At 51.0% G+C, this 26,458-nt stretch overlaps 1 pseudogene; it reads right to left on the reverse strand.

Annotated features, from left to right (window-relative positions):
* Window positions 1-23,729: 23,729 nt before the first annotated feature.
* On the reverse strand, window positions 23,730-24,477 carry LOC140409406 (nucleosome assembly protein 1-like 1 pseudogene; annotated as a pseudogene).
* Between the last annotated feature and the right edge of the window lie 1,981 nt (window positions 24,478-26,458).

Here is a 26,458-nt window from a genome sequence, read left to right on the forward strand (position 1 = left end):
TAGCTAATGCCCTCCATATCAGGCAACATTCTGGAAAATCTCTTCTGCACCCTCTCTAAAGCCTCCACATCCTTCTGGTAGTGTGGCGACCAGAATTGAACACTATACTCCAAGTGTGGCCTAACTAAGGTTCTATAAAGCTGCAACATGACTTGCCAATTCTTATACTCAATGCCCCGGCCAATGAAGGCAAGCATGCCGTATGCCTTCTTGACTACCTTCTCCACCTGTGTTGCCCCTTTCGGTGACATGTGGACCTGTACTCCTAGATCTCTTTGACTTTCAATACTCTTGAGGGTTCTACCATTCACTGTATATTCCCTACCTGCATTAGACCTTCCAAAATGCATTACCTCACATTTGTCCGGATTAAACTCCATCTGCCATCTCTCCGCCCAAGTCTCCAAACAATCTAAATCCTGCTGTATCCTCTGACAGTCCTCATCGCTATCCGCAATTCCACCAACCTTTGTGTCGTCTGCAAACTTACTAATCAGACCAGTTACATTTTCCTACAAATCATTTATATATACTACAAACAGCAAAGGTCCCAGCACTGATCCCTGTGGAACACCACTGGTCACAGCCCTCCAATTAGAAAAGCATCCTTACATTGCTACTCTCTGCCTTCTGTGACCTAGCCAGTTCTGTATCCACCAGCTCACCCCTGATTCCGGGTGACTTCACCTTTTGTACTAGTCTACCATGAGGGACCTTGTCAAAGGCCTTACTAAAGTCCATATAGACAACATCCACTGCCCTACCTGCATCAATCATCTTAGTGACCTCCTCGAAAAACTCTATCAAGTTAGTGAGACACGACCTCCCCTTCACAAAACCATGCTGCCTCTCACTAATACGTCCATTTGCTTCCAAATGGGAGTAGATGCTGTCTCGAAGAATTCTCTCCAGTAATTTCCCTACCACTGAAGTAAGGCTCACTGGCCTGTAGTTCCCTGGATTATCCTTGCTACCCTTCTTTAACAAAGGAACAGCATTGGCTATTCTCCAGTCCTCCGGGACATCACCTGAAGACAGTGAGGATCCAAAGATTTATTCAAGGCCTCAGCAATTTCCTCCCCAGCCTCCTTCAGTATTCTGGGGTAGATCCCATCAGGCCTTGGGGACTTATCTACCTTAATATTTTTTAAGACACCCAACACCTCGTCTTTTTGGATCTCAATGTGACCCAAGCTATCTACACACCCTTCTCCAGACTCAACATCTACCAATTTCTTCTCTTTGGTGAATACTGATGCAAAGTATTCATTTAGTACCTTGCCCATTTTCTCTGGCTCCACACATAGATTCCCTTGCCTATCCTTCAGTGGGCCAACCCTTTCCCTGGCTACCCTCTTGCTTTTTATGTACGTGTAAAAAGCCTTGGGATTTTCCTTAACTCTATTTGCCAATGACTTTTCGTGACCCCTTCTAGCCCTCCTGACTCCTTGCTTAAGTTCCTTCCTACTTTCCTTATATTCCACACAGGCTTCGTCTGTTCCCAGCCTTTTAGCCCTGACAAATGCCTCCTTTTTCTTTTTGACGAGGCCTACAATATCTCTTGTTATCCAAGGTTCCCGAAAATTGCCGTATTTATCCTTCTTCCTCACAGGAACATGCCGGTCCTGAATTCCTTTCAATTGACACTTGAAAGCCTCCCACATGTCAGATGTTGATTTGCCCTCAAACATCCGCCCCCAATCGATGTTCTTCAGTTCCCGCCTAATATTGTTATAATTAGCCTTCCCCCAATTGAGCACATTCATCCTAGGACCACTCTTATCCTTGTCCACCAGCACTTTAAAACTTACTGAATTGTGGTCACTGTTACCGAAATGCTCCCCTACTGAATCAAATACCACCTGACCGGGCTCATTCCCCAATACCAGGTCCAGTACCGCCCCTTCCCTAGTTGGACTGTCTACGTATTGTTTTAAGAAGCCCTCCTGGATGCTCCTTACAAACTCCACCCCGTCTAAGCCCCTGGCTCTAAGTGAGTCCCAGTCAATATTGGGGAAGTTGAAGTCTCCCATCACCACAACCATGTTGTTTATACTTTTTTCCAAAATCTGTCTATCTATCTGCTCCTCTATCTCCCGCTGGCTGTTGGGAGGCCTGTAGTAAACCCCCAACATTGTGACTGCACCCTTCTTATTCCTGATCTCTACCCATATAGCCTCACTGCCCTCTGAGGTGTCCTCCCGCAGTACAGCTGTGATATTCTCCCTAACCAGTAGTGCACCTCCGCCACCCCTTTTACATCCCCCTCTATCCCGCCTGAAACATCTAAATCCTGGAACATGTAGCTGCCAATCCTGCCCTTCCCTCAAACAGGTCTCTGGAATGGCAACAACATCATAGTTCCAAGTACTAATCCAAGCTCTAAGTTCATCTGCCTTACCCGTAATACTTCTTGCATTAAAACATATGCACTTCAGGCCACCAGACCCGCTGTGTTCAGCAACTTCTCCCTGTCTGCTCTGCCTCAGAGCCCCACTGTCCCTATTCCCTAGTTCTCCCTCAATGCTCTCACCTTCTGACCTATTGCTCCCGTGCCCACCCCCCTGCCATACTAGTTTAAACCCTCCCGTGTGACACTAGCAAATCTCGCGGCCAGGATATTTATGCCTCTCCAGTTTAGATGCAACCCGTCCTTCTTAAGGCCAACATACAATTTGTCTTCTTCACTCTCTGCAGCACCTGCATACTCACTTTCAGTGATTGTTGTACAGGGCACACAGGTCTCATTGTGCATTCCCTTGTCCCAATCTATAGCCATTTCTAAGGTTTATCTATGTGCTTCATACAAAAATTCCCAGTGGCTCACTGCACAGCCTTATATGGGGAGGCAGTGGCGTCGTGGTACTTTCAATGGACAAGTAATTTAGAGACCCAGAGTAATGTTCTAAGATCCCGGGTTGAAATCCCACCATGGCAGATGGTGAAATTTGAATTCAATTAAAATCTGGAATTAAAAGTCTAATGATGACCATGAACCCATTGTCAATTATTGTAAAAATCCTCCTGGTTCACTACTGTCCTTCAGGGAAGGAAATCTGCCATCCTTACCCGATCTGGCCTACATGTGACTCCATGTGAACACAGCGATACTGTTGACTCTTAACTTCCCCCCACTGAAATGGCCCAGCAAGCCATTCAGTTCAAGGGCAATTAGGGCAATTAGGGATGGGCAACACATGTTGGCCCAGCTAGCGACAGCCACATCCCAAGACCGAATTATTTTTAAAAATCAGTCAGATTAGAATGAATAGCATTCCAACTTTAAAACCCATTCCAAAATTGTTATAAACCAACACGTTTAATTAAAATGCCCTGTTACACCTTTATGGCACAATTATTATATTTCAGTAATCTACAAAAATAAAGGACAAACTATTTTGTAAGTTTTTTGATAACAAGAATACTAATAAGACATTTTAAAATATGACCGTATCAAATTTGCTTCCACTCCCTAAGCCTTACTTTCTCCGGCTCAACCAATGCACAATTTTCACTTTAACTGGAGAAACATCAATAAGAAGTAAAATAAGATTGAAGTTTCTGGACAGAAATGATCAAATACATGATTGAAATGATTGTTCAATGTCTGCTGGACCATGGAAATGTCATTCAGGAAATGCAACCATCTAGAAATGAAACATGGAGGCTGTGAATTTCAAGAGATATTCTGCAGTTTCACTCAATTACCATTAGAATTCAGAAAGGATTTTTTCAGAACTTTTGCTTAACAGATTAAATCATCAGTGAAGATAGATTCCATGAGAGGGTAGATTTACATGATATGTAAAAGGAACAAACATCTTTGGTCAGAGGAATAATAAAATGGTTCCGGCAGAGAAGGCCATTTGGCCCAATGTCACTACTGGCCCTCTGAAGGAGCAACTCACCTGTGCCACTCTCCTGCCTTTTCCCTACTGCCCTGCAAGTAGTTCCTTTTTAGATAATGATTCAATTTCAATTTGTAAGCCTCAATTAAAACTGCCTCCACCATATTCTCAGGTAGGGCATTCCAGATCCTAACCACTCGCTGCATGAAAGAAAATATTCTTCATTTCACCATTGCTTCTTTTGACAATTACCATAAATCTGTGTCCTCTGGCTCTCACTCTTTCCATAAATGGGAACAGTTTTTCCCTGTCTGCTCTGTCCAAACCCCTCATATGGGGCGAAATTCTCCGTTATCGGCGGAAACTCCGCCGATCGGCGCAAAAAACGGCGCAAATCCCACTTGCGTCACGTCATAAAAATGGGCCGATAGTCTGCGGCCCGAAATGGGCTAGCAGCGACGTAACGGGATCCGCGCTTGCGCAGTGGTTCACGCCGTGCAGCGTCATACGCGCTGCACGACGTGACGGCTCATAAGGCCGCGCAGCTCCCCCCCACCCGACCGCAACACCCGACCGCAACACCCGACTTGATGGCTGGCCGTCGCTCAGCCCCGAGGTTCGAGTCACGCGATGTGGAGGCGCTCCTGGACGCGGTGGAGCAGAGGAGGGACGCCCTGTATCCCGGGCACGGCCGCAGAGTTGCCCCACGCCACAGCCGGCGTCTGTGGAGGGAGGTGGCAGAGGCCGTCACCGCTGTGGCCCTAACACCACGGACAGGCACCCAGTGCCACAAGAAGGTGAACGACCTCGTCAGAGCAGGCAGGGTGAGCCTCCCCCATATCCCCCCCTCCCCATATCCCCCATATCCCCCTCCCCATATCCCCCATATCCCCCCTCCCCCATATCCCCCTCCCCCATATCCCCCCAACCCCATATCCCCCATATCCCCCCTCCCCCATATCCCCCCTCCACCATATCCCCCTCCCCATATCCCCCCTCCCCCATATCCCCCCTCCCCCATATCCCCCATATCCCCCTCCCCCATATCCCCCCCTCCCCCATATCCCCCCTCCCCCATATCCCCCCTCCCCATATCCCCCCTCCCCCATATCCCCCATATCCCCCCTCCCCCATATCCCCCCTCCCCCATATCCCCCCTCCCCCATATCCCCCCTCCCCCATATCCCCCATATCCCCAAGTGAATCCAGCCCTAACCTTAACCTCTGCAATGCACGCGCAACCGATGGCGTGCATTCATATACCTGCCTAACACTGTTGCCTTTTACCCCTGCCACCACCACCCCCCCCCCCCCCACAGGAGAAGCGCGCACACAACAATAGGGAGCATGTGAGGACTGGAGGAGGGCCCGCTGATGAGAGGCCACTGACCGTACACGAGGAAAGGGCCCTGGAACTGGCTGGCGGACCTGAGGACCGGGAGGTTGCTGATGCAGAGGTCGGGGCCCCACGAGCAAGTGAGCCACCAACAGCCCGTCCCCATATCCCCCCTCCCCTATATCCCCCTCCCCGTATCACCTGATCACTGCCTGATGTCTAACCATGCATGCTTCATTGTGTATCGCAGGACCAAACGTCCAGGCACCCATCCCCGCTGATGCAGACCGCCCGCAGGATGCCCCTCGGAGACCACAGGAGACGGAGAGACCCGCACCCTCCAGCATGCGACGCCCGCAGGATGCCCCTCGGAGACCACGGGAGACGGAGAGACCCGCACCCTCCAGCATGCGACGCCCGCAGGATCCCCCTCGGAGACCACGGGAGACAGAGAGACCCGCACCCTCCAGCATGCGACGCCCGCAGGATCCCCCTCGGAGACCACGGGAGACGGAGAGACCCGCACCCTCCAGCATGCGACGCCCGCAGGATGCCCCTCGGAGACCACAGGAGACGGAGAGACCCGCACCCTCCAGCATGCGACGCCCGCAGGATGCCCCTCGGAGACCACAGGAGACGGAAAGACCCGCACCCTCCAGCATGCGACGCCCGCAGGATGCCCCTCGGAGACCACGGGAGACAGAGAGACCCGCACCCTCCAGCATGCGACGCCCGCAGGATGCCCCTCGCACACCACGGGAGACGGAGAGACCTGGAGCAACAGGGAGATGACACCCCCGTCACGTGCGGGAGCGACCACCCAACGATGAGGGGGGCAGCCACAGGCCCCCGTCACATCCGAGCCAGGACACCACTACCCAGGACACCACTATCCAGGACACCCCTACCCGGGACACCACTACCCAGGACACCCCTACCCGGGACAGCACTACCCGGGACAGCACTACCCGGGACAGCACTACCCAGGACACCCCTACCCGGGAAGACGAAATACCGGACAGTGACTCAGAGTGGATGGGTGGAGACGAACCCCCACCCCAAAGTGCCATGGACTCAGAGTGGGACGAAGAGCACGACACAACGCCACTGCTGTCACCAACACCCTCCACCATCGCAGAAACACTCACCACGGTTGGGCACTTTAGTGATGAGGCGTCTGGTACACTCACTGGTGCGCACAACACAGCCGTCCCGGTACAGCAGGTGGAGGTAGGAGCAGCAGAGGGACCGGGCGGTCGGAGGGCAGCCCAGGCCAAGCGAACATCTGCCGCCCAGATGGATCCCGGGTTCCTGCAGTTACCACACCCACACATAGATCCGATGCAACCACCGACACGGAGACGAGCGAATAGGGTGACGGGTGGCTTGCGGCGGCTGCGGTCGCAGGTGGAGGAGTCCACCCGCGTCCAGGAGCTGGGAGTGGTCCCGGTCATGCGTGCCACCCAGGCTGACACCGCACGGGTGGCGTCCGCGGTGGAGGCAATGGGTGCGACGGTGTCAGACATGGGGAACGGTTTGCGAGGCCTGGGGCCTTCCGTGCAGGCGGCGTCTGTGGCCCAGGAAATGGCTGCCCTCTCACAGGAGGCCATGAGCCAGCGCCAGATGGCAGAGGCGCTCAACGCCATAGCCCAGTCTCAGCAGGCCATGGCCCAGTCTCAGCAGGCCATGGCCCAGTCTCAGCAGGCCATAGCCCAGTCTCTGCAGGCCATGGCCCAGTCTCTGTAGGCCATGGCCCAGTCTCAGCAGGCCATCGCTGAGGGCATCGGCGCCAGTGGCCATGTGCGAGCTGGCGTCGCACTGTCGCAGACAGGGTTCGACAACCCCCTGGGCTCCATGGCTGCAAACCTGCAGACCCCTGTCGATACCAGCACGGGCTTCCAGGACTGGCAGCGCCAGATGTCGGGGGCGCGTCGGATGGCCAGTCCGTTCGCATCCCCCACCCATGTAGAGGCCTGGGGGCCATCGGGCACCCCGAGGGAGGAGGAGGTGGTGTGGTCCGTCCTGGCTCCCTCTGTAGGGGAGGTCCCGCGACACCTCGGACTCCCCCCCTTCCGTCCCAGGTGCATCGGGTGGGCAACGGGCAGGACAGGCTGGCAGCTCGCCATCCCAGTCGCCCGGGCCGCAGCCTGGCCCATCTAGGCCAGGACGCCTCAGGAAACGGCCGCCAAAGGGATCCGGTGTCAGAGGACAGGAATCACAGGAGTCCACCTCCAGTTCTGCTGTACCGTCTGGGGAACCACGTAGACGTAGTCAAAGGGCCCGTAAGGCCAAACAATTAGACACTGAGTAAGTTGGCATGGGTGCAGGGCACAGATGAGTTTTAGGGGCTAGGGCACGTGCATGAACTCCTTTGGTTATTAAAGTCAATGTTACACCTACCGAAGCTGCCTTTGTGCTCTGTCCAAAGTGTGCGGGCGTGTCATGTACGTTGAGCGCAAGTGTGTGTGTGACGGGTGGTCTTACCTCAGCCCCAGGTGAGTCTGCCCCCTTCCCCCTGGGCCGCCATCAACATCCCCCGGGCAGAGGACGGGACCGTGCGCTGCAGTGTCACAGCCGCATGCAGGGATGGTCCGGGTGGATGGTGGTACTGTGGCCATGGGTCAGACATAGTCCAACGATGTAGAGCCAGGAGCTCATCGGAGGCGGGTTGTCATCATCCTCCATGGCCTGCGATAGACACGCGTCCACCCGCAACTGGGTGAGCCCGGCCCGTTGTGCCGCCGGTGGATCGGCAATTGGGGGTGGGGGGGTGGTGTGCATGCGGGTGGGGTGTGTGGGGTTGGGGAGGGGGGTGAGGGTGCTGGGTGGGTGGATGGGTGGGGGGTGTGGGTGGTCGGCTGTTGTCATGGTGTGCGGTCTGTGGCCATACTACCCGATTCCCACGCCCATCTAGTCAGTGAAGCGGGCGTCTATCAGTCTGTCCCGTGCCCGCTGGGCCAGCCGGTAACGGTGGACAGCCACCCGCCTGTGTCTACCCCGTCTGCCCTGACCATTGCCCCCATCCCCCTCATCTGGGGAGGACTGGGCCTCTTCCTGCTGCTCCTCCACTCCGCCCTCCTCTGCCTGCTGGGCTATGTTGTGCAGGACGCAGCACACCACAATGATGCGGCCGACCCTATCTGACCGATACTGGAGGGCGCCCCCAGAGAGGTCCAGGCACCTGAAACGCATCTTCAGCACGCCAAAGCACCTCTCGATCACTCCCCTTGTCGCTACATGGGCATCATTGTAGCGGTTCTCCGCCTCATTGCGTGGCCTCCGTATAGGCGTCATCAGCCACGATCGCAATGGGTAGCCCCTGTCGCCCAGCAACCAGCCCCTCAGCCGGGGATGGCGTCCCTCGTACATGCCGGGGATGGATGACCGCGACAACACGAATGAGTCGTGTACACTGCCTGGGTGACGGGCGCAGACGTGCAGGATCATCATGCGGTGGTCGCAGACCACCTGTACGTTCATCGAATAGGTCCCCTTCCTATTAGTGAACACGGCCCTGTTATCTGCAGGTGGCCGCACGGCGACGTGCATCCCATCAATCGCGCCCTGGACCATGGGGAACCCGGCAACGGCAGAGAAGCCCACGGCCCGGGCATCTTGGTTGGCCCGGTCCACGGGGAAGCGGATGTAGCGGTGCGCCATGGCATAAAGGGCATCTGTCACTGCCCGGATGCACCGATGCACCGATGTCTGCGATATGCCGGACAGGTCCCCACTCGGTGCCTGGAATGACCCCGTTGCATAAAAGTTCAGGGCCACCGTAACTTTGACGGACACGGGGAGAGGGTGTCCCCGCCAGTGCCACGCGGTGACAGGTGTGCCAGCAGGTGGCAGATGTGTGCCACGGTTTCCCGGCTCATCCGGAGTCTCCTCCTGCATTCCCGGTCCGTGAGGTCCTGGTATGACTGCCGGGGCCGGTACACACGGGGCGCCCTCGGGTGCCTCCGTTGCCGTGGGGCCACGCGTCCTCCTCCCCCTCCTCGTCCTGTCGGTCAGGTGTCCCTCCAGCCTGGGCGGCTGCCGCCTGCCCCTCTGCGGCAGCCTGCGCCGCCTCTCTGGCACGCTCCTCCTCCTCCTCCTCCTCCACCTCATCCAGGGCAACATAGACATGAGCGGCTGCCACCACGGCGGCCAACATCGCTGGATGGTCTGAAAACATGACGGCCTGGTGGGGGGGGAGGGGAACGACGACATGTCATCATTGCCCATATCCCCTCCTCCCCCCAGCCAGGTGGCATGGACCGCATAGGTCCAACTGTTGGAGGCTGGCACCTGGCCAGGTGGACCAACTCATTTGCCCTCCCATCACCCACCCCAGCACGGACCCCCTCCCCAACCCCCAACCTCCACCCCAGCACGGACCCCCCCCCCAACCTCCACCCCGGCACGGACCCCCTTCCCAACCCCCAACCTCCACCCCAGCACGGACCCCCCCCCAACCTCCACCCCGGCACGGACCCCCTCCCCAACCTCCACCCCAGCACGGACCCCCCCCCCCCAACCTCCACCCCGGCACGGACCCCCTCCCCAACCCCCAACCTCCACCCCAGCACAGACCCCCCCCAACCTCCACCCCAGCACGGACCCCCCCGCAACCTCCACCCCGGCACGGACCCCCTCCCCAACCCCCAACCTCCACCCCGGCACGGACCCCCTCCCCAACCCCCAACCTCCACCCCAGCACGGACCCCCCCCAACCTCCACCCCGGCACGGATCCCCTCCCCAACCCCCAACCTCCACCCCAGCACGGACCCCCCCCAACCTCCACCCCAGCACGGACGCCCCCCCAACCTCCACCCCGGCACGGACCCCCCCCAACCTCCACCCCGGCACGGACCCCCTCCCCAACCTCCACCCCGGCACGGACCCCCTCCCCAACCCCCAACCTCCACCCCAGCACGGACCCCCCCCCCCAACCTCCACCCCAGCACGGACCCCCCCCCAACCTCCACCCCGGCACGGACCCCCTCCCCAACCCCCAACCTCCACCCCAGCACGGACCCCCCCCCCCAACCTCCACCCCGGCACGGACTCCCTCCCCAACCCCCAACCTCCACCCCAGCACGGACCCCCCCCCAACCTCCACCCCGGCACGGACCCCCTCCCCAACCCCCAACCTCCACCCCAGCACGGACCCCCCCCCAACCTCCACCCCGGCACGGACCCCCTCCCCAACCCCCAACCTCCACCCCAGCACGGACCCCCCCCCAACCTCCACCCCGGCACGGACCCCCTCCCCAACCTCCACCCCGGCACGGACCCCCTCCCCAACCTCCACCCCAGCATGGACCCCCCCCCCAACCTCCACCCCGGCACGGACCCCCTGCCCAACCTCCACCCCAGCACGGACCCCCCCCCCCCAACCTCCACCCCGACACGGACCCCCTCCCCAACCTCCACCCCGGCACGGACCCCCTCCCCAACCCCCAACCTCCACCCCAGCACGGACCCCCCCCCAACCTCCACCCCGGCACGGACCCCCTCCACAACCCCCAACCTCCACCCCGGCACGGACCCCCTCCCGGCACTCCCTCAGAGCCCAGCCTACTCTAACCCCCCCCGCCGCACACACACACAAGCCGAGACACACCTCTCCTCACGCAATCAGTCTGCGGCCACGCCATTTCCTGCCCAGAGCCAACTCCCCAGGCCGTCACTCACCTCCTCGCTGGTCGGCGTGAGCCTGGAGCACCGGGTCACGCCGATGAAAAGGAGGTTTGATTGACGTCGACGTGAACGGTCATCACGTCGACGGGACTTCGGCCCATCCGGAAGGGAGAATATCGGCAGGCCGAAAATCGGCTGCCTTGCGCAGACCCGTGACATTCTCCGCGGCAGCGGCGCCATTAACGCCCCGCCGACTTTTCTCCCTTCGGAGACTTCGGCGGGGGCGGGATTCACGGCGGCCAACGGCCATTCTCCGACCCGGCGGGGGGTCGGAGAATGACGCCCATGATTTTGAACACCTCTATCAAATCTCCTCTCAATATTCTCTGCTCCAAGGAAAACAGTCACTACTTCTCCAACCTATCTGCATAATTATAAAGTATAAAGTATAAATTATAAGTATAAGAATTGGCAAGTCATGTTGCAGCTGTATAGAATCTTAGTTAGGCCACACTTGGAGTATAGTGTTCAATTCTGGTCGCCACACTACCAGAAGGATGTGGAGGCTTTAGAGAGGGTGCAGACGAGATTTACCAGGATGTTGCCTGGTATGGAGGGCATTAGCTATGAGGAGAGGTTGAATAAACTTGGTTTGTTCTCACTGGAACGAAGAAGGTTGAGGGGCGAACTGATAGAGGTCTACAAAATATGAGGGGCATAGGCAGAGTGGGTAGTCAGAGACTTTTTCCCAGGGTAGAGGGGTCAATTGCTAGGGGGCATAGGTTTAAGGTGCGAGGGGCAAGGTTTAGAGGAGATGTACGAGGCAAGTTTTTTACACAGAGGGTAGTGGTGCCTGGATCTCGCTGCCGGAGGAGGTGGTGGAAGCAGGGATGATTGTGACGTTTAAGGGGCATCTTGACAAATGCATGAATAGGATGGGAATAGAGGGATACGGACCCCGGAAGTGTAGAAGATTTTAGTTTAGACGGGCAGCATGGTCGGCGCGGGCAGCATGGCCGGTGCAGGCTTGGTGGGCCGAAGAGCCTGTTCCTGTGCTGTACTTTTCTTTGTTCTTTGTTGTTTGTAAAGCTCCTCATCCCTGGAACCATTCTTATGAATCTTTTCTGCAACCTCTTCCCACAGTGTGGTGAGCAGAACTGACGCAAAATACTTCAGTTGAGTCTGAACTCGAGTTTTACATGACTTGCAACAGCTATACATTTCTTTCTGGTGTAAAAACACAACAATCCTGACTGCAATTTTTTGAGGACATAACTAGATAAGGGTGAACCAGTGGCTGTGGTGTATTTGGATTCCCACATAAGAGGTTAATGAGCAAAATTAAAGCACATGGGATTGGGGGTAACGTATTGGCATCGATTGAGAATTTGTTAGCAGACAGGAAAAAGAGTAGGAATAAATGGCTCTTTTCCAAAGTGGCAGGCAGTGATTCGTGAGGCCCGACAGGAATCAGTGCTTGGGCCCCAGCTATTCACAATATATATCAATTAATTGGATGAGGGAACCAAATGTAATATTTCCAGATTTGCTGACAACAGGAAACTTGATGAGAGTGTGAGTGGTGAGGAGGATGTTAAGAGGATCCAAGGTGATTTAGACAAGTTGAGTGGGAAAATACATGGCAGATGTAGAATAACGTAGATAAATGCGACATTATACACTTCAGATGGAAAAACAGAACGACAGAGTATTACTTAAATGGTGGATTGGGAAATGTTGACGGACAAAGGAATGTGGATGTCCTGGTACACCAGTCACTGAAAGCAAGCATGCAGATACAGAAAGCATTCAGGAAAGCAAATGGTATATTGGCCTTCATTGCAAGAGGACTAGAGCACAGGGGCAAGAGTATATTACTAAAGCTGTTCAGGGCCTTGGTGAGATCACACCTGGGGTATTGTGTACAGCTTTGGTCTCCTTATCTAAGAAAGGATATACTTGCCAGAAGGAGTGCAGCGAAGATTCACCAGACTGATTCCTGGGATGGCAGGATTGTTGTATGAGGAGAGATTGGGTCAACTGGGCCTGCATTCACTGGAATTTAGAAGAATGAGAGGGAATCTGGTTGAAACGTATAAAATCCCGACAGGGTGGACAGGCTGGATGCAGAGTTAATGTTTCCTAATGACGAATGTGATATAAAATAGTTACTTTAGAGATACTAGTTAATGTAATGTAGAAATAAGCCACTTTGATTCTGGCAGTTAGGGACAAAGGGGTTTGAGACCGCATGGAAAAAGCAGGAAGAGGTGTGTCTATGAGAGTGATGCTGCATTGATAGGGGCCAGAGAAAGGGATTGGAAGTGAGCCAATCAGAATAGATTAAACAGGTCAGGAGGGACATAGGCTGACCTATGTCCGTCGAGTATGTGAAACTTGATACCATTTGAATTGATTTTGCAGAGATCCCTTTGTCTTTTAGTTCAGTCGTTTTCTGGGGTGTAAGAGGCTGGATGTCTCTTACGTTTCTGTAAGATGATTTAAGCTTGCAAGCTAAATAAATAACTTCTTTTTACGTGCAAATCCATCTCAACTTTTATTGAGGCCAGACTGACAGAGAAAGAAATTTGGGGATCTACACTCTGGCTGGATGGTCTAGAACAAGGGGGTCGGCCTTTTAGGACTGAGATGAGGGAGGCTTCTTCACTGAGAGGGTGGTGAGCCTATGGAATTCTCTATCACAGAGCGCTGCGGAGGCCAAATCACTGAATATATTTAAGAAGGAAGTAGATCTCTGGACTCTAAAGGTGTCAAGGGGTATTGGGAGAGTGTGGAAATACAGTAGTGATGCAGAAGATCAGCCATGATCATGTTGAATGGCAAAGCAGCTTGAAGGGCTCCTCCTGCCCTCCATCCAATCACAGATCTTGGGCAGGATTCTCCACCGCATCGGGAAGTCTATTACCAGCGGCAGGCAGCAGAGAATCCAGCGTCAGGCAAATGTTCTGATGCTCAATAACCCCGCTGATGTCAGGATCCAAGTTTACACCTCACGCCAGTGGGAGGATGCAAATAGAATAGATCATTCAGACAGATTTGCATCCTATTAATGAGCTGGGCACCATATTCTCCAGGCCCTCGTGATTCTCCGGTCCTCCGAGCTGGGGGTCACGTGGTGAGAATTAGTGCAGGTCTTAACAAGCATGTATCTGTTGCAGTGGACCTTGCAGTGCACCAAGGGAATAACTCTTTAAGGGAGTTGCCCCCAAAGTTCATCAGAGGGCCACCCTGTCCCCCATAATGCAAAGACTGCCCACCCAACATCCACCAAATCCCCTCCCACAAGAGACTCTAGAATTAAAGCAACCCCCACTAGAGATCCCACTGAAGAAAGACCTCTGCCTGGAAGCACCCCAGATGCGAGACACTGTTTGGAAGTCCCCTCGAAGACAGTCCCTTGCCTGGAAGCTACAGAGACAGTGAAAAGAAACACTGCTTTAACACTTACCTGTGCAATGTACCTGCTGGCTCAGACAGAGGGAGCAGCAGCTGTCAAATCCTGGAAAGAGAAAACTAGTAAACTGGGTTTAAACATCCTCAGACATTTGATCTGCAAACTATTCAGCTGTCTGTGATATTGATTTTATTAGGCTGTGATCAACATCTTCCACACACCCCAGCAGTCTGCATTGTTCCATTCATCTCATTTCACACTTGAGTGACTTTGATGTATTTAGCTGTGAAACCAATCCCAATGTTTGCAAACATCAAGTTTTGTTTGATATCTCATGGACCGCATCAAGGAGAGTAAAGTACTTTCTGTTAGTTTGACAGCTGGCTACTTCAAATTCACCCAATTACCAACCCCATACTAGGAGGAGGGGGGGGGGGGGGGGGGGGGGGGAGTAACACAAAATCTCAGGAGGAGGTGCTGAATAGCATTACGGGTGGGGGAGGAGTGGAGATGAATTACATTGGGAGAGGGTTGCTGAATTGTGTTGCGAGGGGCGGGGAGCAGCCGCCAGACATCGCTAGCGTTTGCCCACTCAAAATGGTGGCCCAATCATAGGATTCCCTAGGGAATCACTTGCAATCCTTGTCATGCAAAAATTTGAATGGCTAAGGATCAGGAATCGCTTTCCGATTTACGCTTCCAGCGTGAGCGCAAATCGGGTGCAATTCAGCTCTGACGGGAGGAAGTCACCCAAATGGATCTTTTGTTCTTCCTGTCCTCCCTGCAAGACACTTCACAACCTACAAACTGACAAGAACCCCATCTATGAACAGCACCTCCTGTTGATGAGAAATATCACCAACTGCAACCTGGTAACTGACCCGAGAGGTGAAGTCCCAGGTTCCAACCTTCTTCGGAAAATCTGGACAAACCTCAACTGCTTGAGGATGTCAGGAAAGCCAGGGCTACACAAGTGGAACATAAGGAGCTGCTCAAAATGTGACTGTGACCATCTAGGTCAGACCATTGCCCATATACTGCACATCTGCCATGAAAGATCCATTCCTGATGCAATTACAATTGCTCACACTGCATCAACTGAAGGTGCAGAATGGATTGTCAACCGTGACATTGAACTGCTTTACTGCTTGACTGTATCGCTAGCTATGCAAATAAAAAACTGGCACTTTATCCAATTGGCCCATTTCATTCCCCAAAACCAGTTCCAATAGTGTCTTCTTTCTCATTGGAGTGGCAACCTAGCCTTTACTACAAACATCCTAGTCTATATTTGTATAATTTACGTCCCCCGTTATAACTACTCTATAATTCATGCACTTCCCTGTAATTTCCTTGGAAATTTGTTCCTCTACATGTTTCCCACTAGTTGGTGGCCGATAGACTATACCAAACAATATAATTGGACCTTTTTTGTTCCTGAGCTCTCGCCAAATAGATTCTGTCCTTGACCCATCTGGGGCATCCTCTTTCTCCAGCACTGCAATGTTCTCTTTAGTCACTGCCACCCCTCCACCTTTCCTTCCTTTCCTATCTTTCCTGAACTGCTTGTATCTAGGAATATTTAATATTCTTTGAGCCAGGTCTCTGTTATCACCACAACATCATATTTCCTGTGCTGCCTGAGATTTTTATATTCTTTGAAGAATTATAGTGAGTTAGAATTGATGTATGCAACCAAAATGAGACTTACAAATGCCAAAATGCATTCCTCTATTCTAAAATAATAAATACTCATGCTAGTGATTTTCCAGTGAGAATGTAGTTATTCCACCAACATTCAACACGCACTATAATGAATTCAGCTGCACTAATCCTTCTGTCACAAAACCTGCTGATGAAACGTCTGTATCATTGCTTTCCAATTCATCCTAAATGTGCCATCCAGTCACATCAGGCAAACTGACTCTAATTCTACTTCATGACAATCAACATTTCATTCTTCCAGGGCTACCATTTTATAGCTGTGATCCATCCCTTCACTTGGTATCCAGAAATTAAACCTCCCCCTCAATCCTGCAGACCATTTTCTGTAACTAGTAGCATATGGAATACTCTCCTCTTGCCTGGATGAGTGCAGCTCCGACAACACTCAAGACGTTCAGCACCATCCAAAGCAAAGCAACCCATTTGATTGGTACTCCATCCACAAACATTCACTCCCTTCACTGTCAGCATTACAGTGGCAGCAGTGTGTACCATCTACAAGATGCATTGCAGGAACTCACCTAGGCTCCTTAGGCAGCATCTTCCAAACCCACAATACTACCATCTAGCACAATACTACCCAAATACAATACACAAACACACAATGCTACCTTCTGCACTGTAAATTCCATGAAATTCTATCTAGACGGACAAGGGTAGCAGATACTGGGCTGGAATTTTACTGCCCCTCCTGCCGTGGGGGGTATATTACAGTTCCGCCAAACTGAATGGAGATTTTAAATAGTTCACCCCATCCGCTGGAGCCACGGGGTGGGGTGGGGGGGGGGGGGGCTGGTGGGAGGAGGGGGGGGACGGTGGCAGGTTTGAGACATGCCAGAGCAGAGCTGTAAAATCCTGGCAAAGGGAATATGGCCACCTGGTCATTCCCTTCCAAGCCAATCACCAACCTGACTTGGAAATATATTGCAGTTCATTCACTGCCGCTGGGTCAAAATCCTGGAATTCCTTCCCGAACATCATTGTGGGTGTACCTACACCACATGGATTGCAGTGATGCAAGAAGGTGGCTCACCGCCAACTTTACAGGGGAAATTAGGGTTGGGCAATAAATGCTGGCCTAACCAATGATGCCCACAATGAAAAAAACTATGGGCATTATTCAGCGACCCCATTGAGCCGGCCATGGCTCCGGGTACAACCGGTGAATCGCCTGCGAGTCTCCAATAGGGCTTCGCACCAGGCCGACCGCCTGTCACCTGACTCGTTCAGAATCTCGCAGGGCGAGATCAGATATGAATATTTAAATGAGCCAAATGTATTCACTCAGTGCCCGGGACTCAACGGCTGCACCTGGGAGAGCTTGACAGGTTGCCGTTTAGTACTGGTTCACACAAACATAGATCACGTGTAAAGGCACCTTGGGGGGAGTCTTGCTTCCCATTATAGCCCGCGGGTGGTCGGGGACAGGGAAGGGTGGCACCCTGGCTCTCACCCTGGTACCTGGGCACCTTGGCACTGCCAGCTCAGCACCCTGGCAGTGTCAACTAGGCACCATGGCAGTGCTACCTTGGCATTGCCAGGATGCCTGGGTGGCATCACATAAGTTCCAGGGACATTACCAGGCTGGCATTGGCAGGGTGCCTGTCTGCAAAGTTGGCACTGCTGTGGATCGGGCCGGCCTTGCCAGATAGAGGGAGGGTTTCCGGGGACAATCCATGATGGGGTAGTGAGGGGGGAGGGGTGTATCAAAAAAGCACCGATGGGAGGGGTTGGGGGGGAGCGGAGCCTGAAAGAAGGAGGGGGAAGATCAGGGTGCTGGATAAAATAAGCTCACCATCAAGAAATCCCTCTGAATGTGGCCTCGACGGGGAGAAACTCTCCGAGGCCAGAAATAAGTGCCATTGGATAGTAGGATGCTTCACGCCACTTCAGCTGCCAAGAAACACCCCGTTAAACTTGCCATTCAGCAAATTCTAACTTGAATCCACTGAATCGCATCCTATATATAAAGATTTTATGGTTATCTAATTTAGTCAAAGTTTATTAATAGTCCTGGGGTCATTTCCATTAAGACAATCATGGAATGAGAAAATAATACTTGGTCCATCAAATTTCATCATTCCTCAACTATTTCCTAACCATTTTGGAGGACTCCGCCATTGAATCTCCGAGAGGAAGATTACATTCCTGTCTGCCTCCACTTCAAAGATAAACCCAACTAATCTCCAGAATATCTATCTAACAATGACATTGTGGGTTAAACTAATTAATCCCTTTCCTGAGACAATGCTTCCTGGTTCTAGACTCGACAGCCAAGGGAAACTGCCTCTCAGCACTTGTGTTCGCCTCTGTAATAACAGTGACGACAAATTAATTTCATTGGTTCTGAAATGCGTTGAGTATCTGGAGGAAATTTGATTGTCTTTTCTTTGTTACAGATGAAACCCTATGCATGCATGGTGCTTGTGTAGTCACTGTTGCCCAACCTGCTGGGTTTTTCCAGCACTTCCTGGTTGTATTTCAGATCTCCAGCATCCGCAGTATTTTACTTTTATTTGCAGGTGGCTAAGTTCAATATAGAAAATGATTTGCTTCAGGTAGGAGAATGAATACTGATTAGGGCATCAAGGAATGTCCCGATCATTTTTGAAAAATTGCCATGGGATCTTATGCATTCACCTGAACAGACAGAGTTTCAGCTTATAACCTCATTCGAAAGACAGCAGCTCCAATAATACATTATTGACCCAGTACTGCACTTAGATGTCAACCTTGATTATGTGCTCAAATCCTGGAATGGAACTTGAACTCACAGTTGTCAGACTCAGGTAAGGCTGCTTCCGTTGTGCCAAGCTCATATGCTGAGCCTTATAAATTATTTGATGTAGAGGAACGTGGACAGTAGCTGCTCAAAGTATTGGAAACATGTGTCAGTTGAACTGCACAGGTGCAGGCAAATGTATTATAACTTTATACAAAGAAGACAAGTTATAATATGGAGTTAAATTGGCAATTATAAGTTAATTAGGGGATGAATTGAAGGATATGTGAATGCTTCCTCTGCCACTTGATTTCTTCACTAGAACATGGCGTATATACTGTCAAAAATAAAGTTGTGGCTTCTTATTACCAACTGTGCAATAATTATAAAGTGCATCTGCACCACTAACCTTTTATATGCTTCATTTGAGATACTTGCATTCAATGTGATAACTGCAGATTATAATAAGCTGCTTTCTATATCGCAAAACAGCAACAAGCTCACAATATCATGAGTTTAACATTTGCACCTGTATTTTAATAAAAGGAAACAAAAAGTTACAGTTTTAAAGCACTTTCCATGACCACCAGACATCACAAAATGTTTTACGGCCGATAAAGTCCTTTTTTGCAGTGTGCTCACTGCTGCAGTGTAGGAAATCCAGCAGTTAATTTGCGCACAGCAAACTCCCACAAATGATAATGGTTTTTGTAATGTCAATTGAGGGATAGGTATTGGCCAGGACATGGGAAGAACTGAAATTAAAGCGAAATACTACGGATTCTGGAAATCTGAACTAAACCAGAAAATGCTGGATAAACTCAGCAGATTTGGCAAGGTCTGTGGAGAGGGAAACAGACCTTTCAAGTCCACATGACCCGAAGGAAAACATTAATTGTATTTTTCTCTCCACAGATGCTACCTCACCTCCTGAGTTTATCAAGCACTTTCTATTTTTATTGTCATGGGAAGAACTCCCCGGCTCTGGAAATACAACAATGCTTTGGAATCTTATAAATCCACCCAAACAGAGAGACGCAGGGCGCAATTTAACGAGGAAAAAACAGAGTCCTGTTTTGGGTGTGTTTAGTGGGGTGTTTGCGCCGACAACCACCCAGCTATCAAATGCAGCTCATTTTCTTTTCAGTCTCAGCGAAGAATGCTGCACCAAGGCTGCACTTACCTTAATTTGTTGAAGGAATCAGAGCAGCATTGTTAAATGCCGCCCCAGTGTCTCAACCCCCCCCCCCCCCCCACCCACTGCAGCAGCCATACACTGTCAACGCCTCAAACTACATGTTGGGGGTCCTTGAGATCCCCTCGCCCACCTCATAAAGGCAGGCACCCCCAGGCCTCATCCCTGGCATGGGCAACCTGGCATCTGGGCACCTTGGTACTGCCAGCCTAGCAACCTGGTGATGCACCTGCCGGCCCAACGGTGCCATCCAGACAATCCAACACTGTCAGGGTGCCTGTGTGGAACTGCCAGGGTGCCCAGCCGGCAGTGCCAAGGTGCCAGGCTGGCAGCAACAAGGTTTCCAGGTGGCAGCAGGAGTATCAGAGTGCCCACATCCTTGGGGACCCCTCCCAGATGCTGTTACGTCTGGTCCACATTTGTGTGGACTAGTGCTAACTAGCTCCATGGGAGGTTTCCCAACGCAGGTGTTCATTCCCGGGTCTTAGGAAAATCCGACGGCGATATAGTTAAGTAAGCCACACTGCTCATTTAAGTATGTAAATCTGGATCAAGCCCAGTGAGGGCGAGACCCAGATCGTGAAATCTCGCAAGATCTCGGTAGATCTCACAAGGCATTTCGAGCATCGTAAATCTCACGAGAGGCCTCTCACGAGATTTAGCGGCCTCTTCGCATCACCGCGTTGGGCGCAATGAGGCTGTTTGATCTTGCCCTGAGCCTCTCTTTAATGTTTCATTCAAAAGGCATCACATTCAAAAGTTAAAAGCCCCATCCGTCCTGCACTGCATGTTGAATATTGCAGTACTAACGTACGGTTGATGTGCAACCATGCTCAAAAATCCTGGGTTGGATTCTCCGTTTCTGCGGCTAAGTGCCGGCACCAACAGGGAATCTGTGGTGCTCCTTGACGGGGAAATCGGTGCCACACACTCACCGATTCCCATACCGGTGAGGGCCTAACACCGGTGCTGCATGGAGCATCCACGGATTGTGCGGACAACAGCCAGAGAATCATCCGGTCCTGTGCCACGCATGCGCAGGGCTGACATGCTGCAGCCCTGCCCACCTATGCCCCCACTGGTCGCACCGGGAAACATGACGCACAGCCCGACCCCATAGCCCACCACCTGGCCACCCCCCACCACACCCCAAGCCCTAGAAAAAGCCCACCCACGGCCAGCGGCACAGCTCCAGGTTGAGTGTGGCGGCACTGGACACTGTTAACAGCCATCACGCCAGGTTCCCAACCGCTGTGACCACACATGCTCTGCGTCGTCAGGAACTCGGCCCATTGGGGGCAGAACATCACAGGTGGGCCAGATGATGTCGCGCCAACGGTGTTGCGACTACGCAACTGCGCACAATGACGCCAATTTGGAAGGGGCGGTGCATCGCCATCCAGTGTCAAATCGGCACCTACCCCGATTCCGACGTTGGAAGCCATTCTCCGCCGAATCGCCGATCCCGATTTCGGCGTCAGGCTACGCCGAATGCTGCCTCCTGTCTGTACATGTCTGCTAGCCTAGCAGCAGGCAGCCATGATGCATTCATCCTGTGACAGTTGGGTATACTCACGGGGCCAACCACAAACAATGAGGGTCTGGTTGCTGAGTGACCACCTGGCTCATGATTCCACTTGACCACCTGGCCATCATGGACAGCTCACGCACATACATGATGGTACCTGGAGTGTTGTGGAGCAAACCATTGGCATCCTCAAACAATTATTCCACTACTTGGACCAGATGAAGGGAGCCCTTCAATATTTTTTGGACCATGATTCTGAAACCCAAGGATGCAGAAATATCTTCCCCAATGCCAGTCAGTTGATTGTGAAACTAATTGTATGAAATTGATACTTCGGCCAGGTTTTTTCTTGCGCCGGTCCCAACTTTGCAAGTAAAGCACATGTGACAGTAAAATCTAGACTGCAATCGCTAATGGTGGAAACAAATCAGTATTTTCTTGGAAACCAGCAGAAAGTAATTAAAGTAGCAGTCACAACCTGTGCATCTAAATCCAACTCCCTGCAGCACAGATTAGGAGAGTAAGAAATCATCAGCGGTTAACAACAGTCAAGGCTACATCAGTGTGATAAATCCCTCTGAACTCCTACGGGAAAAGGAAGGCTGACATTGCAATAAGACCTCATACTCTGGCAGATGGCTTTAAAGCATTTTCAACTCATAATGCTTGAAGAATAGAGGTGAATCCTAAACTGCTGTGATTGGGATGCTGGAATTAAAATACTGCATTCAAGAAATTGGGGTCTCCTGAGCTACCTTTCTTTTAAAGTTATAAGAAGAATAGTTTTTGCCTATTAACATAAAATTACAGTGTAAAGTTGTACAAGCTTCATGAGCGTTAGATTCTGTGTTATGGCCATGGTAATGATGTACGCATCTAGTTCTTTAACTAGTAAAATGATTTATTAATAAACACATGGAAAGATAACCAATGAACTATAATACTGATGATGACTAGTGATTGAATTCAATGAATTCACCTGGAGCTACTTCTTCTGCGACTGTTCTCTGGTATGACTTACTACCAACTGGCGAGTGAATTGAGTCACATGGTAGATCCCTATCGCCACCAGCTGGTTGGAGGTTGAACCTCCAAAACTGTGCGCAGGCATATCACCACATCCCCTTCCTCTGGAACTGTTAACATTTCCTTACAAATAAATGTAACTGTGTCTTACAATACATGATCTGCCTCATAATTTGAAACATGTCATATATACAAATGCAACTGTGCTTTACACAACATGATATGCCTGATAATTTTTAAAATATCCCTTGTGCACAGCTTCATGGACATTCAAACGACATAATCCCTTTGGTCTTCTAAACTTTGATCGGCTACTCGATGAAGCTTCCTTCACGGTTTTCTGGTTTTTTTTGCCACGCCAACGTTTTTAGCCTTTTGACGCAATGCTTCCTGAAGACCAGATTTCTTTTTTGCATCACCAACCTTTTCAATTTTCTTACGTGGTGCTTCCTACTCTGTCTTCGTGTGCTTTCTTGCAGTCGGCTGTATTGCCGATGCCTTCCTCTTCATTATCGTGGGTGCTCCCCAGTCGACCAACTGTGTCCTCAACTCTTCTTCTCTTCCCCTTCCTTCTCATGTGAATGATCCTCTGACTGTGTCTCCTTTTCTTTTTGACTTTACTGGCATCCATCTTGCTGCTAGACTCTGCCATGGGACGAGTTGCTTCTGGTGCTTTTGCCATAGTCACTGCTTTTGTATCATCTGGTGTGCAAGCTAACTCTGCCACCATAGCTGATTTTGAAGCCTTAGCTGGTTTGAGGAGTTTTGGTCAATCATGGTGCTTGCACTCGAACACTGAACTGTCTACCCATCACCTCATGAAGCATCCAGTGTCAGCTTACTTTTGGATGATTGTGCAGTTGCAGTCAAGTGTGCAACTTCAGGAATGATCTGCAAACCCTCGCATTCTGGTATCTTAACTGGATCAATGTCCTCAATGTTAGGCGTTGTTTCTTCACCTTGCATTTAAGCCTCAATTGGTGGCTCATCCTCATCTGATATGATATATATGCGTCATCTTCCATTGTAGAACTGCACGCAGATGTATCCACCTGCTCTTCTTGCAAGTCTTTTGGTGGATTGCCCTTGTGTATTGGGGAGTCCGCTGCAGGAACCATTCCGTAGGCATGGGACGGCGATTCATCGTACGTCTTTGGAGCCAGTTTCTCCAAAATTAGAATTATTTCTTCAGTTACCAGTTGAGTTGTCTGATGTATCTCATTTTCAGCATCTGCACATGCCATCTTAGAGCTTTCACACTTATCGTTGTCCTGCGCAGATTGGGTGGCCCATGTGACCACCTCGTCACTACCGCCAAACCATCTGAATGGGCTCATCATCTGAGTCTTCACTTTCCTCATTGTAATCAAGGTCATCGTAATTATTATCATCATAGTCATAATCAGAATCATGGAATCATTATGATCAGCAATGGCTTCTCCTGTAAAGTATGACATTGCACGTGGCATTATGTATTCACGCAAGATGTGACCAATTTCAAAGTCAGCAGCAAGTCTTGCTGCAGAACCTTCATCCAACACTCCATGCTCTGGAACTTCAGGAGGACTGAAGAAATTGAAGAAAGAGTCATTTGGTTCAATTTTCACATCTGTTTTACCACTGCCCCGACCCTTATGTTTCTGCTTCATTTTAATGGTTTCAGTGTGACATTTTTGCCTTTCTTCCAGTCGATATGGCACCCTGTGCATCCCATGATTTTTGGTTCATCAAAGAATGAAAAGACTAACTCGTCAGGCCGCGACTCCATCTGGTATGCTTTTGTGACTACTTCATTTGTGAAATACTCCTTTGGCTCAAATTTAAACTCCAGAGTTAAGCTCATTGGCTGTCCAGGCTCTGAACATTTTACATTTACATCTTGTAGGTCCGTTGAGATAGGCTCATCATGCTCCTGTATCATGTCACTGAGCAAATCCACATTTTTGAAGACTGTTAACCAGAATTCTGGAATTCCCTTTGGATCCTCCATCTCTTCGTCTGGTTTGTTTTCCTCCACTTTAACTTTCGCTGGTATGTCATCTGATAAGTGTGCCATTAACTCTCATTGCCAGTTGCAATGATCCTCTGTCGCAGCTCTGTCTGGAATGTACAGCCGCTCAACTAGGTTCAGGGCCTCACATGTGTCCGCTCCTATGATGGACTCGCGTTCAGTGCTCACAATGGAAAATGGTATGATGTGACTTCTGTTGAGGGTACATACTTCGAGTTCACATGCTCCCAGCATTGAAATCTCATTCCCATAGTAGGTTTTCAGTAGGATCGTTTGATTGACAACTTTTGTTTTAACTCACAGCCCATTCAAATCAAACAAACAGAGTAGGTTGGCCCTCATGCCCATGTCAAGCTTGCATTTGATCAATGTAGCATTGAGCAACACTGGAATCATCTATCTGCCTTTTTTGGTATCAGAATCATCAGTACTATTGCTGCAACTGGGCAGTAAGACGTCTTCACTTTTCACATTCGGAATCATCGTGTCCTTGGTCGAAATCATTGGATGAAGACTGTAAGACTTGGAACTTATATGTGGAAAGATTCCAATTATATCTCATAGCGAATTAGACACTGGAGGACCTAAAGGTTGCAATATTTCTCAGCTCAGTATGTGTTACAAAATAAAGTTCACCCAGAAAAACCAGGAGGTAAGTCCTACATCTAATTAATGAAGATCTTAGAGGGGCATTTCTTTCCTCGGCAATTATTGATTGCAGAAAAGTTTTGGTTCCACATCCTCAGTCAGGAAGAAGGTGAAAGCATATTGCAATTCATGGCGACTTTAAGAAGGTTAGCAAAATATTGTGAATTTGTTGCAACATTTGATGATACTCTTCGTGATAGGCTGGTTTGTGGATTTCTCAGTGAAGCTATTCAGAGGAACCTGCTTATTCAAAGTGACTTAACTCTGAATGCTGCTGCTGTAACCCTAACCCCCAACCCGGAGGGTGACAGAACCCCCACCTTGCACCACATGCTGGCACCCTTACCGGCCACCATGGCTGGGTGTCCTGGCCACTGAGATCTCCAGCTGCCCACCCAGAGCTGCATGTGTCGGACAGTCTAACACTGTTGTTTTCTGGGATATCGTCAGGGCACATAGCCTCAGCATTATCCAGTGCCTTCAGCTGTTTCTTGATATCACATGGAGTGAATCGTATTGGCTGAAGGCTGACATCTGTGATGCTGGGATCCTCCAGAGGAGACCGAGATGGATCATCTACTCAGCAGTTCTGGCTGAAGATTGTTGCGAATGACTCAGCCTTGTCACAAGTGTCAGCGCCAATGGACAGCGAGCTTATAGATCTCACTCCAGCTGCCCCTCTACCCCACAGCTCCTCAGCACAGGGGGCTCTGGGAAACTGAAGAGAAGAGGATAGGCAGAAGTGCAGCCTGGGGCCATCCACCCAGGGTACTCTGGGGGTACCCATCTCATCTTAAAGACACCTCCCTGTGACCGACACACCTCCAGCCATGAACACCGAGGAGGATAACGCTGCAACATCTGTGCTGCTCAAAGCTAGACCCAGACCCTCAATATCCCCAGGAGATGAACACAAAAGTAATTTTGCTTAATAGGGGGTGGAAGGCAAAAGACTGCCTCAAACTCAGCTGTGAATCATGTGGACACAACTAGACATAGAGGAAAGATGGGGAAGACTAAGAAACCGTAGGCACCTCGTAGGAAAATGGGAGCAGAGGCAAGATAGGTCACCACTATAAAAACAAACATGTAAGTAAACATCACTTTGTTCACCAGAAGATCTTGCTCCATGTCATCTCATGGCACCATTGTTCCGCGAATACCCACACACACTCGGTGCTTCATCCCTGTGCAGAGTGAGAATGGCAACACTGTGTCTCTCCCACCTCCCACACTGATGGTTAAGTAAAGACACGCTGCTGCTGGCAGCTCCCACCCCTCCTCCCCAACAGCATCAACACTCAGGCCTCTCATCGCAGCCACTCTTCTCCATGGGCTGACAAAGTGAAAGGAGGTTGACCCACCCAGAGGTTAGTTT

Source organism: Scyliorhinus torazame, chromosome 3 (assembly GCF_047496885.1).
Source record: "Scyliorhinus torazame isolate Kashiwa2021f chromosome 3, sScyTor2.1, whole genome shotgun sequence".
NCBI lineage: Eukaryota > Metazoa > Chordata > Chondrichthyes > Carcharhiniformes > Scyliorhinidae > Scyliorhinus > Scyliorhinus torazame.